Below are 16,117 nucleotides of genomic sequence, written 5' to 3'. Positions count from 1 at the left end.
CGTCGTACCGATTGAAGGCACAGACAGTTGACTCTAGTGCAATGAATGAACGCTCAACGAAAGGCGGCAAGAAAGACTCAGGGAGAGTACAGACAAGTCTCGCCAGAAGGACCAACCTACAGCAACAATTTGGGACTGTTCGCTTGGGCCTGACGAACAATTAGGATACCTAAAGACAGGAGCAGAGGTTAGAGGCAAAATGTCACCATGAACCTTCGGGAACAGATGGCAGAAAGCTGCAATGACATCTCGAGTTAGAGTTCGTTTGCCTCCTTCATCACATCACAGACAACAGAGAATACAGTAAAAGTAAGTTGGGACATCAAGTGGCATTCTACGTTCAATGACGAGTGCCATTTCTGTTTGTGGTGGTCAGATCGAAGCTGAAGGCTCCATAGACGGCGTGAAAGGTCACAAGGAAGCAGCGATTCTCGACACCCATATCACTGTAACTTCTATAATCATGGTGTGGGGTGTTGTGATATACGAGACCAGGACTGACATGGTAACTGTTGAAGACAGGCTAAATACTCGACAATGTGAGACACGAATGGGAAACCTCTTTCGTACCTTTCATGACGAGGCTACTAAACGGCATATTCCTCTACGATAATGCAAGACCTCGCCTTGCAGTTCACACCACTGACCCCTTGAGGAATGTACGGGTCCTCGATTATGTTTCGTGAACGCAGCCGAGCCTCTTAGAGTGGTCGCCTGAGAATGTCTGGCACGTGTGCAGGTGGAATATCGTGTATGGTAGTGAACGACGTCCGCTGCATTCCCGAAGCACCATCGACTATTCAGCAAGTCGGGAAAGCTTCAACATTCAGTATCTCGTCACATGATTTTGTTACTGATACAGCATGTCTCGGATGCACGAGGATACGAATATTTTCATGCCAGCCTCCAGCTAGCGATCTGTATGAACTGACATACCATGTGTTTCAGGCATTGCAAGAAATTCCTCACGATTCCATTCGCAGTCTATTTGTCTCCAAGCCACAACGAATAAAACAGTGTATTCGTGTATTTGGCTGACACACCTCTCACCGATGCTGAGGATGGACATTAGTTTCAAATGGAATGAATTTTTAGTCATTTAATACCCAATAAGTGACGAACACCTTTCAAAAGTTGGATAAATGTGGGTCTAGTACCTCATGGTGTGACATTGTTGATGACCGAAAATTCAATTGACGCTATAAAGAAATGTTTATTTAATAATATCCAGAGCAACGTTAAGTGAAATAACCATTTAAACCAGGAAGAACAGATGGCAGCTTGAGATTCAAAGGAAGTACCTTAAGGCAATATAATTCATCCACAAAGAAAGTGGCTTACAAGGCCTTTGTTCGACAGATTCTTGAGTTTTGTTTATCTGCCTGGGACCCATACTAGATACAACTGACAGAAGAGATGCAGAAGATCCGATGAAGAGCGGCGCGTTCTGTCACAGGATCGTTTAGTCGGCGCGAATCCGTTACAGAGATGTTCAAGAACCTCCAGCGGCAGACATTACAAAAAAAGACATTATGCATCATGGAGATGATTATTGAAATTTCGAATGATCACTGTCCGCGAAGAGTCGGAAAACATATCACTTTCTGTCACGCACATCTCACGAAATAAGCACGACAAGAAAATTCGAGAAATTAGGACTAATACAGAGCCTTGCCGACAATCATTTTATCGCGCGCCATTTACAAGTGGAACAGGGATGCATGGGTTAGTTAGTGATAACACAAATACCCTACACCACAAACCGCTTGGTCGCTTGCGTAGAATGACGAACATGTTATGGTGTTCTCAAGATGACAATCTTTGAACATAAATACGTACAATACTGGCCATTAAAATTGCTACACCAAGAAGAAATGCAGATGATAAACGGGTATTGATTGGACAAATATATTATACTAGAATTGACATGTGATTACATTTTCACACAATTTGGGTGCATAGATACTGAGAAATCAGTACCCAGAACAACCACCTATAGCCGCAATAACGGCCTTGGTACGCCTGGGCATTGAGTCATACACAGCTTGGATGGCGTGTACAGGTACAGCTGCCCATTCAGCTTCAACACGATACCACAGTTCATCAAGAGTAGTGACTGGTGTATAGTAACGAGCCAGTTGCTCGGCCACCATTGACCAGACGTTTTCAATTGGTCAGAGATCTGCAGAATGTGCTGGCCAGGGCAGCAGTCGAACATTTTCTGTATCCAGAAGGGCCCGAACAGGACCTGCTACATGCGGTCGTGCATTATCCTGTTGAAACGTAGGGTTTCGCAGGGATCTAATGAAGGGTAGAGCCACGGGCCGTAACACATCTGAAGTATAACGTCCACCGTTCAAAGTGCCGTCAATGCGAACAAGAGGTGACCGAGACGTATAACCAATGGCACCCCATACCATCACGCCGGGTGACACGCCCGTATTGCGATGACGAATACACGCTTCCATTGTGCGTTCAACGCGATGTCGCCAAACACGGATGCGACCATCATGATGCTGTAAACAGAACCTCTATTCATCCGAAAAAATGACGTTTTGCCATACGTGCACCCAGGTTCGTCGTTGAGTACACCATCGCAGGCGCTCCTGTCTGTGATGCAGCGTCAAGAGTAACCGCAGCCATGGTCTCCGAGCTGATAGTCCATACTGCTTCAAACGTCATCTAACAGTTCGCGCAGATGGTTGTTGTCTTGCAAACGTCCCCATCTGTTGACTCAGGGATAGAGACGTGGCTGCACGATCCGTTACAGCCATGCGGATAAGATGTTGTCATATCGACTGCTAGTGATACGAGGCCGTTGGGATCCAGCACGGCGTTCCGAATTACCCTCCTGAACACACCGATTCCATATTCTGCTAACAGTCATTCGATCTCGACCAACGCGAGCAGCAATGTCGTGATACGATAAACCGCAATCGCGATAGGCCACAGTCCGACCTTTATCAAAGTCGGAAACGTGATGGTACGCATTTCTCCTCCTTACACGAGGGAAGACAACAATGTTTCACCATGCAACGCCGGTCAACTGCTGTTTGTGTATGAGAAATCGGTTGGAAACTTTCCTCATGTCAGCCCGTTGTAGGTGTCGCCACCGGCGCCAACCTTGTGTGGATGCTCTGAAAAGCTAGTCATTTGCATATCACAGCATCTTCTTTCCGTCGATTAAATTTCGCGTCTGTAGCACGTCATCTTCGTGGTGTAGCAATTTTAATGGTCAGTAGTGTATTTATAAAGCCGAGATAAGGAGGGAAAAATCACTAAAATCCACAAATACAATAGGAAGATTGCTGTTTTAAATGAGATCGTAGTAATTATTATTCTAGATTTAGTTTCTTTCGTTTCTATTTCGATATTATCAAAGTCTCTGAACAAAATGTCCAAGCTTGCATCGTAATCTTTTGGCAAGGCCAGCTGGTCTTAAGAGGGACATACCGCGCGAACTGACTCGGTGGTTCGACAGTCCTGCTAACAAAGTTTGCGCACTACATCGCGCTGAAGTTGTTAGCACCTGAATAACTCTGCGTGACTATGCGTCTTGCTCCATTCGGGCATCCCGCCTGTACAAATGTCAGATTTACTTTCGCATCTGACGAAATCTTTCTCATTTAGGCTCTCTCTCTCTCTCATTCTCTCCCGTTGACTCACTCGCTGCGGGACGGCCACGTACACACGTAGAAAAGTGAAGCAACGCACTCGTATGTATGGGGACGTCACCGCTAAAACATTTCTCTTACATACGTAATCCCCAGGTACCTGCTGTAAATTAATTACAAATATGCTTAAACTGTCCTTGATCGTCCATAAAATTTCTGTTGATTTGGATTCTAATCCAGAGAGTACTCTGAATGATAGATCTGAGGCAACAAGAGTGAGTGTTTGTAAAAGATTATGATAGCAGCAACAAGTTACATGCTTCACGTATACTTTACTTCCATTAGTGAGAACAACATATATGACGTCTCATCATTCAATTTATATATAAGGGATCCACCGCCACTGTAAATTCCTGTGGAGAAGTTATTTCTTCGCTATGTAGGCTGTTCTCTTATATTGAAATAAATATTTTATTTTATTTTTAGGAAGGTTATAACAATTCTTGGCGTGGTGTAGTTCGATAACTGGCAAAGTGCAATAACGAGGGAAAAATCACTAAAATCCACAAATACAATAGAAAGATTGTTGTTTTAAATGAGATCATAGTAATTATTATTCTAGATTTAGTTTCTTCCGTTTCTATTTCGATATTATCAAAGTCTCTGAACAAAAAGTGTTAAAAATCAAATAAAGGGTTTATTTCAAAAGAAGAGACGAGCCTACGCAGGAAAATATTTATATTAACTAGATACGTGTGATTCATAAATATATATTTCTTATATAAGTCGTAAATGGTATGATTCTCCAAGTATTCGAACACAGTACATGATATTCCATACACGTTATTCAAAAAGTTTGAGCTGGAGAAGCTCTGTAGTGTAAAGCTGGTTTTAACTGCAAAGTTTAAGTAGAAAGCAATGAAAATCAGGGAAGTGCAAGATTTGTGGCTTACCAGAGCTTACTCAAACAATGATTCCAATGTATTGTTTGTGCTGGGTTCCGTACCCATCCTGTATTGCGAAATGTTACATCATGTTCACATCGTAGCTGCCTGTCCCCGTTCTTTGTTATCTTCTCCTCACTAGAGGGTCTTTCCTGTATTTACCGCATTTTATCTCACGACTCTGAATTTGCTGGTATTTACGTGTCACGCTGGTTCTTAAAGCACCCAAATGATTGCTGTACAGTATGCAATCTCTGTACGTTTTATATATTTATGTATTTTATATATTTATATCTAGATACCACCTGTAAATGAGCTAAGGTCAAAATTACCCGTGAGAAAATAATGACTTCCCGTTCACTGAATCTGCCGTATAGCTATGGATTTGTTATTTGCTTTATAAAAGACAGTGACGCTTTCACCAACATACTGTACCATACATATCGTAGTCATCAAGTGTCTTATCGTTCGTCTACCACTTTTCTGAGAACCTGAGAAACTTTTGTTGGGAGATGAAATGAGCTCTTTTTTCAACTTAGAATTTCTACAAGCCAATTTTTTTCGATGTGTAATAATTTTTCTGAACTTATGTTCTTTTATAATTGTAATACAAACTCCCTCTGTTCCGTCATCTTTGTCCAGCGGTTTCAGTTCCAAACTCTGCCTCGATCTTTACTGTGGTTGTCGGAGAATATTCTACGACGACAGTAAAGACTGAGGCAGAGCATGCTTTTTGAACTAGTAAATATTTAATGTTTTTCCTTTCCGATGTGTTGAGGAGAGGGAAACGAATGATTACTTACACTGATCTATGAGAACAGCTGTTAGTCTAATCTTTTTATTTCTTCTTCTGGTGTAGTTTGCAGGCATAGTCGAACATTTGTGGTAGAAGAGGGACTTTTGAGATTCTGTAGCTAGATTTTTGTCATAGTAACATTCTCATTTTTCGATTGTCTACCACCTATATCTTTTCAGTATTTCTGTGGTGCGAATCCAGTTTGTAATCATTCACGTTTCCTTATTTCTGTTTACTTAACGAAACCTATTAATTTAATCTGACTGCGCATGGTAACATTGTGGTAAATTGGATCCATATTCGCGTGAAGTGAGTTTCAAACTTGTGTCCAGTTTCAGATTTTCGTGGTTTCGCCGAGTCACTTCACGTGTTTTCTGTGACGGTATCCTTGAAACAGCATGAGCTGATTTACTTCCATGCCGGCCAGAGTGGCCGAGCGGTTCTAGGCGCTACAGTCTGGAACCGCACGACCGCTACGGTCGCAGGTTCGAATGCTGCCTCGGGCATGGATGTGTGTGATGTCCTTAGGTTAGTTAGGTTTAAGTAGTTCTAAGTTCTAGGGGACTAATGACCTCAGAAGTTAAGTCCCATAGTGCACAGATACCTTTGAACCATTTCTTTACTTCCATATCCTCGGCAAACTGGATAAGACTCTCGTCTCTAATTGACACGCTACCGATGAGACGTTAACCTTTCCATCTTTGCTGCCTTGTATCACCTTGCTACAACTTCCAAATACTCGAGGGTTATTTCGGTAATCTCCTTCGAAAACAAACTACAAGTATCAGTCTGTCACTATACTTAGTCACTTAATCGTAGGTCGACGTGTCATCTGAAATACATTTTGGCATATAAAATAAGGTATGATGGAGCTGCATCAAGCGTTGTGTCCATCGAAGTTCACATCCATGTTCCGGAGTCTCAAATGAAATTGTGATAGAACTGTTACTCCCACGCATTAAAAACTAATTACGGAATTAATGAAAATGCGTGCACATTTACGTAAGTTCACTAGCTTTCGCGACCGGAGTTAACTCCCATACAATTCTCCTCCTTATAGGCCTCATAATATTGTAAAACCTAGAAGAATTTTATGGAAAAAGTATTCCACCGAAGTCTACAGAGTCGAGCCTCCTAACCACAACAGTTATAAAGGATTTGGTTCCAATCACTTCCAGACGATTTAAATTCAAGCTGCTTCTTGAAACGGCTCCTTTTTCTACACAATTATTTAAGGAAAGCTGCAACGAAAAACTCCCATCGTCAATAAACTAACATCTCACGGGTTTTTATGATAATGGCGGTGCTTTTTTTTTTCTAATCGAAATTCGAACAAACAGAAAAGTAGGTGCAGGCTGCAAGTGTCGTCTGTAAACATGTCAAGATAAAATTTAACTCAGTCCTTGATGTTTACAAAGTTCCTTCAGCCACACACTTTTAATGGTATCTTTTCACACACGTCATGCACTGTCACACGAAGAAACAATTTCTGAACGGTTGTAATTGTGAGCTTAAATAAGTAAAGTAGGAACGTCATCGAGCATGCAGTCAGAAAATACAAAAACTTTAGGACGTTCGGTAGATCGGTACGGTCTCATTGTTTCTTCGAATGACAAAAGATATGACTGAAGCCAGTATATACCCTAATAGTATTAGCCCAATACTAACTAATATCGTGTTATTTTTTTCTCATATTGCGTCATAAAAGTGCTCAGTATTTTACTCGGAGGAAAAATTGTTACGTTCACGCAGTAAACATGGATGATATCGTAGTTGCTGTAAAACGAATAGTGGCAGTTATATTTTCTGATACAACAGTCCGCGTTATTTATCAGAAGGCGATCTGTTATAAAATTATTGGAAGTTTTCAAAAATGTTCATGATATATATACTCCTAATACCAATCCATCACCTGCAGGTGACACGTTTTGTGGTCGAGGAAAAAAAGTAATAGGTAGAGTGTGTGTGTGTGTGTGTGTGTGTGTGTGTGTGTGTGCACGTACGCGCGCGCCTGCTGAGAAGGTAGGGGCGCACCTTGTAATTCCACGCGTTCTGCTTTCTCATGCGTGTAGTGAGAGAGACCCGTCAGGATGAACTCATACACCACACGTCACCAGACAGAGGGGGCGGAAGGACATACGTCTTAAACAAAGGTTAATGCGTTTCCGTCTGCAGAAAACGGGACTCCACGGAGCAGAACTGGGCATGTTTTATTCAAACAGACTGGACGACGAAAATCCGCGGCGACACTATTCTCTCCACTTCACAGCTAATGTTAACAGGTTTTTGAGGGTCACAAGCGTGAGTCTCTTGCTTATCGCTGTCGCACTACGAGAGCGGAAGAATATGAAAATCACACGCATGTGCCTGTGTTAAGTCAAATAACACGGCACTGACAAACACACGTGACAGAACATTAGGCATCCCCTTATGAGAGCAAGCTAGTCGCTTTGGTGCGCTTAAGATGATGTAGTATGTATGTATAACTGGCACCCGTCGGTTATGTGACCATTCACGAATGACATGAATCAAGGCAGTGATCTGTACGCGCATAACGGTTGCATGAAATAGTGCCGCAAGATGGAGCGGCCTGGAGACGTGACGGAATGACATAAAGGACCTACTGTGTTTGGGAGCGGCCATTAGCGCGTGTAACTGCTCTTCTTAAGATATATTGGAAATGTTCGTTGATGATATTCGTGCTCCGACTAACTCGCGGTAATATTGTCTGATGAGGAACATTACATTTAAAAAAAACTGTCCTGCCGCACTGTATTTACGCCGAGTGCGTATCACTGATACCGACCAGTTCAAATAATTATATGCTCCCCGACGTGTACGAGCACAGCTACAGCTACAGTGGCTATCCTTGTACTAATTATGGCTACAGTCCATGTACGTCAATAGTTTCTCCTCTAAAGTTTTCACTTTACGTAAGCTTAATAGTTCGCGTCGGTACAACAACTGGCTAACGTGGTAAAGAAAATATTTATGCATGCTGCGCTCTGTTATTAATCTATGTCGTCGCACAGTTAAATATTTCATAAACAGACAATACTAAATGGGTTGAAAGAAATGTCACACAGTAAATCCACTTTATGCTGGTTTATTGTTCATGTCCTATTATTGTATTAAGGAAGTAACTTTTCCCTAAGCAGGGTGGATTAGATTATATTAGATTAGATTAGATTAATACTTGTTCCATAGATCATGAATACGACAACGATGTGGAACGTGTCAGGTTAATAAAAGATGTCTGTACAAGATATTACATTACACAAAATATTGCATGACACTAATGTTTAAGTTGGTTTTTTTTCCCTTAATTTATATCTAAAAATTCAGTCAATGAGTAGAAGGAGTTGTCATCTAGAAATTCTTTTAATTTATTTTTAAATGTTGGTTGGCTATCTGTCAGGCTTTTGATGCTGTTTGGTAGGTGACCAAAGACTTTTGTGGCAGCATAATTTACCCCTTTCTGTGCCAAAGTCAGATTTAACCCTGCATAGTGAAGATCATCCTTTCTCCTGGTGTTATAGCTATGCACACTGCTATTACTTTTGAACTGGGTTGGATTATTAACAACAAATTTCATAAGTGAATATATATACTGTGAGGTTACTGTGAGGATCCCTAGATCCTCAAATAGATGTCTGCAGGATGACCATGGGTGGGCTCCAGCAATTATTCTGATTACACGTTTTTGAGCAATGAATACTTTTCTACTCAACGATGAATTACTCCAGAATATGATGCCATACGAAAGCAGTGAATGAAAGTAGGCATAGTAAGCTAATTTACTGAGATTCTTATCACAAAAATTTGCAATAACCCTAATAGCATACGTAGCTGAACTCAGACGTTTCAGCAGACCATCAATGTGTTACTTCCAGTTTAACCTCTCATCAATGGACACACCTAAAAATTTTGAAAATTCTACCTTAGCTACAGACTTCTGTTCAAAGTCTATATTTATTACTGGAGTTGTGCCATTTACTGTACGGAACTGTATATACTGTGTTTTATCAAAAGTTAAAGAGAGTCCGTTTGTTGAGAACCACTTAATAATTTTGTGAAAAACATCATTTACAATTATATCACTTAGTCCTTGGTTTTTGGATGTTACTACTATACTTGTATCATCAGCAAAAAGAACTAACTTTGCATCTTCATCAATGTGGAATGGTAAGTCATTAATGTATATCAAGAACAGTAAAGGACCTAAGACCGAACCCTGTGGGACCCCGTACTTGATAGCCCCCCAGTTTGAGGAATCAGTTGTTGTTTTAACATTACATGAACCACTTATTTCAACTTTCTGCATTCTTCCAGTTAAGTATGAATTAAACCATTTGTGCACTGCCCCTCTCAAACCATAATGATTTAGCTTATCTAAAAGAATTCCATGATTTACACAATCAAAGGCCTTTGAGAGATCACAAAAATACCAGATGGGTGATGTCCAGTTATTCGGAGCATTTAATATTTGATCAGTGAAAGCCTATATAGCATTTTCTGTTGAAAGGCCTTTCTGAAAACCAAACTGACATTTTGTTAGTACTTTATTTTTACAAATATGGGAGGCTACTCTTGAATACATTACTTTCTCAAAAATTTTTGATAGAGCTGTCAGAAGAGAGATTGGACGATAGTTGTTGACATCCAACGTATCCCCCTTTTTATGCAATGGTTTTACAATGGCATATTTCAGTCTATCGGGGAAAACACCCTGCTCTAAAGAGCTATTACATACGTGGCTGAGAATCCTACTTATCTGTGGGGAACAAGCTTTAACTAACATGCTGGAAATGCCATCAATTCCGTAAGAGCTTTTACTTTTCAGTGAGTTTATTATTTTACTGATTTCAGAGGAAGAGGTTGGTGGAAATACAGTTGTTTCAAACTGCACATGTATGGCCTCTTCTATTAGTAGCCTTGCCTCTTCTAGTGAAGATCTAGATCCTATTTTCTCCACAATATTTAAAAAATGATTATTGAAAATATTTTCAATTTCTGATTGTTTGTTAGTACACTTGTCATTCAGTTTTATGGCACTAAAGTCTTCCTGTGTTCTTGGTTGCCCTGTTTCCCTTACAATAATATTCCAAATTGCTTTAATTTTACTATCAGAGTTACTGATCTCAGACATGATACACATGCTTCTGGACCTTTTAATAACTTTTCTTAGTACCGCACAATAGTTTTTATAATATTGAACAATTTTGGGGGCAGTACTCCATCTTGCTGTTAGATACAGTTCTCTTTCACAGTTGCAAGATATTCTTATTCCTTTAGTTATCCAAGGTTTTTTATATGTTTTCTTGGAATGATGTTTAACTATTTTCTTGGTAAAACAATTTTCAAATACCCTTAAAAATGTATCGTGAAATAAGTTATATTTCAAGTTTGCATCGGGTTCCTTATACACTTCATACCAGTCTAGCTGCTGTAGGCTTTCCCTAAAGTTTGCAATATTTATATTGTTAATTGAACACACTGCTTTGAAATTCTGATTTGATATACTGCATGGTGCTATGTCATGTACTGTAACTAGCTGTGCACCATGATATGAAAGACCATTCTCAACAGGATAAGCATTTATGTCCTTAAACTTATCTTGGTCTATAAAAAAGTTATCTATCAATGTACTGCTGTTCTTTGTTATCCGAGTAGGAAAATCAATGACAGAGCTCAAATTTAAAGAACTGAGTAATACTACAAGGTCATTCTTCCTATTACACTCTTTCAGGGAATCAACATTGAAATCCCCACAAATGATAATTTGCTTCCCCGTGTCTGACAGATAGCACAACAAAGCATCCAAGTTTTCTAGAAATAGCTGGAAATTCCCTGAGGGGGACCTATACACTGTTACAATTATGAAAGTGCCATCATTTAGTTTTAGTTCAGTGGCACATACTTCCATATGTGGCTCTACACAAAATTTTTTAGTTTCTAAATTTTTTACACTGTGGAAGCTTTTGACATAAATGGCAACTCCTCCTCTCATCATATTATCTCTACTTACATGTGCAGCTAATTTGTACCCATTGATGGTAACCTTTTGCATATCAGTGACAATGTGATGCTCAGACAGGCATAGTACATCTATTACATTCTCAGTTTCTATATCTTCTAAACAAAGCAGAAGCACATCAATTTTATTCTTCAATCTCCCAATATTTTTATGAAATATACTAACATTATTTTTCACTTTACTTTTGTGAGTATCTTGAACTTTTTTAACATCTTTTGTACTTGCCTCGCTGAGTTTCCCACTGGACACTGATCTTACACTAAAAACAAGTTTCCACCATGAGATGTAGTTCCTGCCCCCTTTAAATTTCCTGTTATCAGCCCAGCCAGTTTATCCTTCCCTTTCTTGTTGAGGTGTAGGCCATGTCTAGTATAGTCCCACCTACAGAGTGAATCAACAGGAACCACGCCAATGTGTGACCCTGCACCAGATCCAAGTAGGCGTTCCAACTCCAAATTAACTCTCCTGACAGAAGAACTCAAATGAGGTCGGTCGTGGCGATCCAGAACCGACACGAAGCCAACACTGGTATGATTCGATGTTGATGCAATCTTTGCCAAGTCACACTCTATGCCGTACCCCGGATCTCTGTCAATACTGTTGTCCAGCCCACCCACAATAACCACGGTATCTTCCTTAGTAAAGCCTCTACATAGTGAACCTAAACCCTCTGTAACCTGCCCCAGTCCAGCACTAGGTTTGAAAAAACTTGTGACCTGGTATTCTCACCCTAATTCATCCTGCAGAAGTTGGCCCACACCCCTAGCATGCGAACTACCTAGCAACAAGACTTTCTTTCTCTTTGCAGACTTCCCTACATTCTTATTCAATTTGCTGCTGAAAGCTTGTTGAGCCCTATCTTCAACTACTTCTGTGAGAGGTTCATCAGTTTCTGACTGAGGCAACAGGTCAAACCTATTTTGTACATTAATAACAAAGCTGTCAGAAGAATTTCTTGGCCTGTTCCTTATGCCTGTTGCCACTTCCCACCCCTGTTTACCCTTCTCCCCCCTTAACCTGCCCAGTTCTCGCCTAGCCCCATCTAACTCAGCCTGAAGGGCAGCAATTTTCCCCTCCTGTTCCACAATCTTTCTATCTCTACTGCGTAGCCTACAGAACCAATGATGAGTCTCGCTCATTTTCTCAATTCCCACGCCACTACAATCGCCCCAATGAAAAAAGTTACTACATCCATCACACCAGACCCCGGAGCTAACGATTCTACGGCACGTCAGGCACTTTACACTCTTGATACAAATCGATTTTAGTGACAGAAAGACAATTAAGTTAGCGGAAAACAATGAAAATACGTGTACGGAAAATTAGGCCTACTCGCGACAATGTAAACAGTGGTTCAGAAGTTTATTACTGGAAATTACTTAAGAGATGACGATACTCTACAGACATAAAGGGGCTGAAAACGTATTTAGCACACTAAACTATCAGTAAATGCACTTAAAATTGCGGTATGAAGTTTAATCTGAAAGCTCAAAAGTTCGACCTGGCCGCGATATGTAAACAAAACGAACTTTACGTGATTACTGTGAAAATACTCGAGTAAGACAAAAACCTTTAATAGTACGCTTGAACAGCACTATAATTAACGTAATAAATTAGTTTAAAGCGTTAAAAACAGTTTATTACTACTTAAATTACTTATCTTGTACAAGAGCTGTGACTCAGTCGTCCGTATAGCAGGCGCAGGGCTACCAACCATGGAATTAGTTATGTTTCCGTCAAAGAGTTTGTAACAAGATCCAGATTTCATTTGCTACTTTAACTAAACTTGAGAACTTTCTCCCAATTCAATACGAATGTTCATTTCCTACGTCGGTAAATTGCTAACAGTCTATTACTTTGGGGTAAAGTTCAGTCTTCCCTGTATGATAATTGAAGACAAGTTCGGATCTCTTCCTCCCTTGACCTTACGTAATGATATATTCAGGGTTGCTGATTTATCTATTTCAAGTTTAATGATTCCTAGCAGATCGCAAAATTTCCAAAAATGCACCAAAAACAGTCTCGTGCACCTACGTACAAGAGCATACGTTGAGATACGACCTGATCCAGCAAGCGCTAGTAGCACATTAGCAATGTATGACTTTTTTCTTCTGTATTACGCAGTGTCCTCAAAGAGTACTCACAAAGAGTATTCTTTGAGTTCACTCGTTCTATTCCGTGATCTGTAAGTACACTACCTTGCGATCTACTGTTATTTTAATCTGAAACTAATGGATTCTATTTCTTTTCTTTCCCTTTTCAAAACATTAAGTCACTTTATACTGGATTTCTTTTCTATGTACTAGCTACTATTCAAGTGATACTATTGCAGTGGGACTTGAAATTTGAATCTTGGATTCTAGGACTTTTATTGGGTTTCGGGCACTATCTTATATTTTCAATTTTGCGTCCAAAGGAAGCGGCGTTACATGCGCCATGAAAGAAACTGCATTTGTTGGTGTGTCAGGGCGGTCCGTCCAACACGTCTACTCGCAGCCATGCAACACGGCGTCAGAATAGTGGCAGTAAAAAACGTCTCAACCGACAGAGAGTGGAGACGAGTATCTCGCCTTTACAGTGACAATCGGTCTCAAGCGCGACAAAAATCGCTGCTGTTCGTGAATGTAGGCCCATCTCAATCACTATCGAGCGAACACGCTGAAGGGAGCCACATTCCACGTACAACTGAAAATGGGTACCTCGCAAAAAGCCATTGTTCACGACATATTAAGCTGTAAGTCTTTATTTGGCCAAACAAACAGCGAAGCTGGACTGGAAGTGACAGTGAAGTCCAACAAGTCGCGATTTTGTCTTTTTTCTAACGAAGCGAGGTGCTGAATGCACAAATGGTGCAACGAAGCGTTTACCTTGCTGCGTGTGGAGTTGTTCTGAACGCAGGTAGTTCTGTGACGTTTTTCATGTGTTTTTCGTACCGGGACTTGGAATCACTTACTCGGGTGACCGTGAACGTTAAACAGCATCCTTATTTGAATATTCTCAGGTTCTAAGTGTGTTGCCCTTTCTTCCACAGTATCATGATAAGTATGCTGTGGACACTCCCTTCTTCCAGTACGACAACAGCCGTGGTCATATGGCTGTGTGCTTATGTTTCTGGTTTGACAAACGCTCAGGCATTCTAACGCACCACTACTGACCCCCCCCCCCCCCCCCCGTAGCAAAAAAATAAGTAAACAAATACCACAGAAAATGTCTGGGACTAATTACAGCAGCCGGTGAAGCGTAGCGGTCAATATTGTCCCAGACCGGTAGCTGTACACGATCTAGTCATCAATGAGTGGGTTTAGCTGTATATAGCATACCTGAAGAAACTAGTCGACTCTAGCGTTGACGTCATTACCAACGCAAGAAGCAGAGTTGCGCTTCATGTCCCGTGGATATGACGCATTTTTTGTGCTTTATACTTGCCTTTCAATGAAATAACAAGAGAAAAATAAAAACCTGAAATATAGCAACTCTGATTCATTAAAACTAACTGGTACCCGTTTGTCATAGGAAGATGTCAATAATGCACCTGTGGACGTTTTTGAAGCTATTGTCACAATGCACAGAGTATATCAGAACTTCGCGATGAATTGATAATTTAAATTTATTTGTCAGTCACTGAGGATTTGTGTTGTTATCGCACAGTTAGTAAAAGGCTAGTCACTGTGCTAAATTTTCAGCGAAATTTGCTTTCTATGTGTGACTAGCAGAAAATACAGTCGACTTTGTGAATTTACGATTATAGCCTAATATTAGCGCTATCTTCCGGGTATTAGCCGAGTTGTTTCCACTTAACGCATAAAATGAGAACAACGGCTCTGAAAAATACCCAGAAAACTACCATTAGCCAGTCAAGCAAAAAAGCAAGGCAGGAAAATTACAGATTAACGTGTCATCGACAGCGAGATCGTTAAAGACGGAAGAAAGGGGAAAGAAATCGGGAGTGTCCTTTTCAAACGAACCATTCCGGCATTTGCATGCGACGATTTAGGAAGAAGGCTGCACGGGAATTTAAACCACCGTCCTCCCGAATGCGAGTCCATTGTCCTAACCACTGCGCCATCGACATCAACAATCATTCCAAGAAACTCCAAGAGATCACATAGCGTAACACTTTCTGGATAAAGATACTAGTATATACCCCAACACTAATTAAATCGCCCAAGCTGACCTAGCCATACCTAAGAATTTCAGGATAATACTGTTTCAGATCTGTGTATTATTTTATTAGCAAACTGGCAGTAGTGCGTAAGCCACAGACTAATAAATAAAATAAAATAAAAATAGAAAATTTATTGTTTCAGAAACTGTGAACGAGATGGTGATTTGAGATATATTGAACAGTATTCTCAAAGTAGTTTGTTGATCGTGATTTACAAGGTATTGAGAACAGTAAGAACAAATTTGGCATATTACACTGCATTACCAATTTACAAATTCCAAAGAAATGAAGTGATTTCTTAAGACTGATTTATACTATTAATTTGGTCCTCGCAATATAGAAAAAAAACCAAAGTGATCAGACTGCCTTCTTAAATCCTCCTTAGGGAATGTAATTAAAGCAAGAGGCCAGTGCCAACACTGGTATATCTATTACGTGTCCATTTGTTAAAAATTTAAGTTTATCTCTTTTAATTAAATACAAATTGTCGGGAAATTTTACTTTCTATTATACATCTAAAATTTTAGAGGGATGTATATTTATAAGAATAGAACTGTCTCT

The sequence above is a fragment of the Schistocerca cancellata genome, chromosome 9, assembly GCF_023864275.1.
Source record: "Schistocerca cancellata isolate TAMUIC-IGC-003103 chromosome 9, iqSchCanc2.1, whole genome shotgun sequence".
NCBI lineage: Eukaryota > Metazoa > Arthropoda > Insecta > Orthoptera > Acrididae > Schistocerca > Schistocerca cancellata.
Note: the sequence above shows the minus strand (reverse complement) of the source record.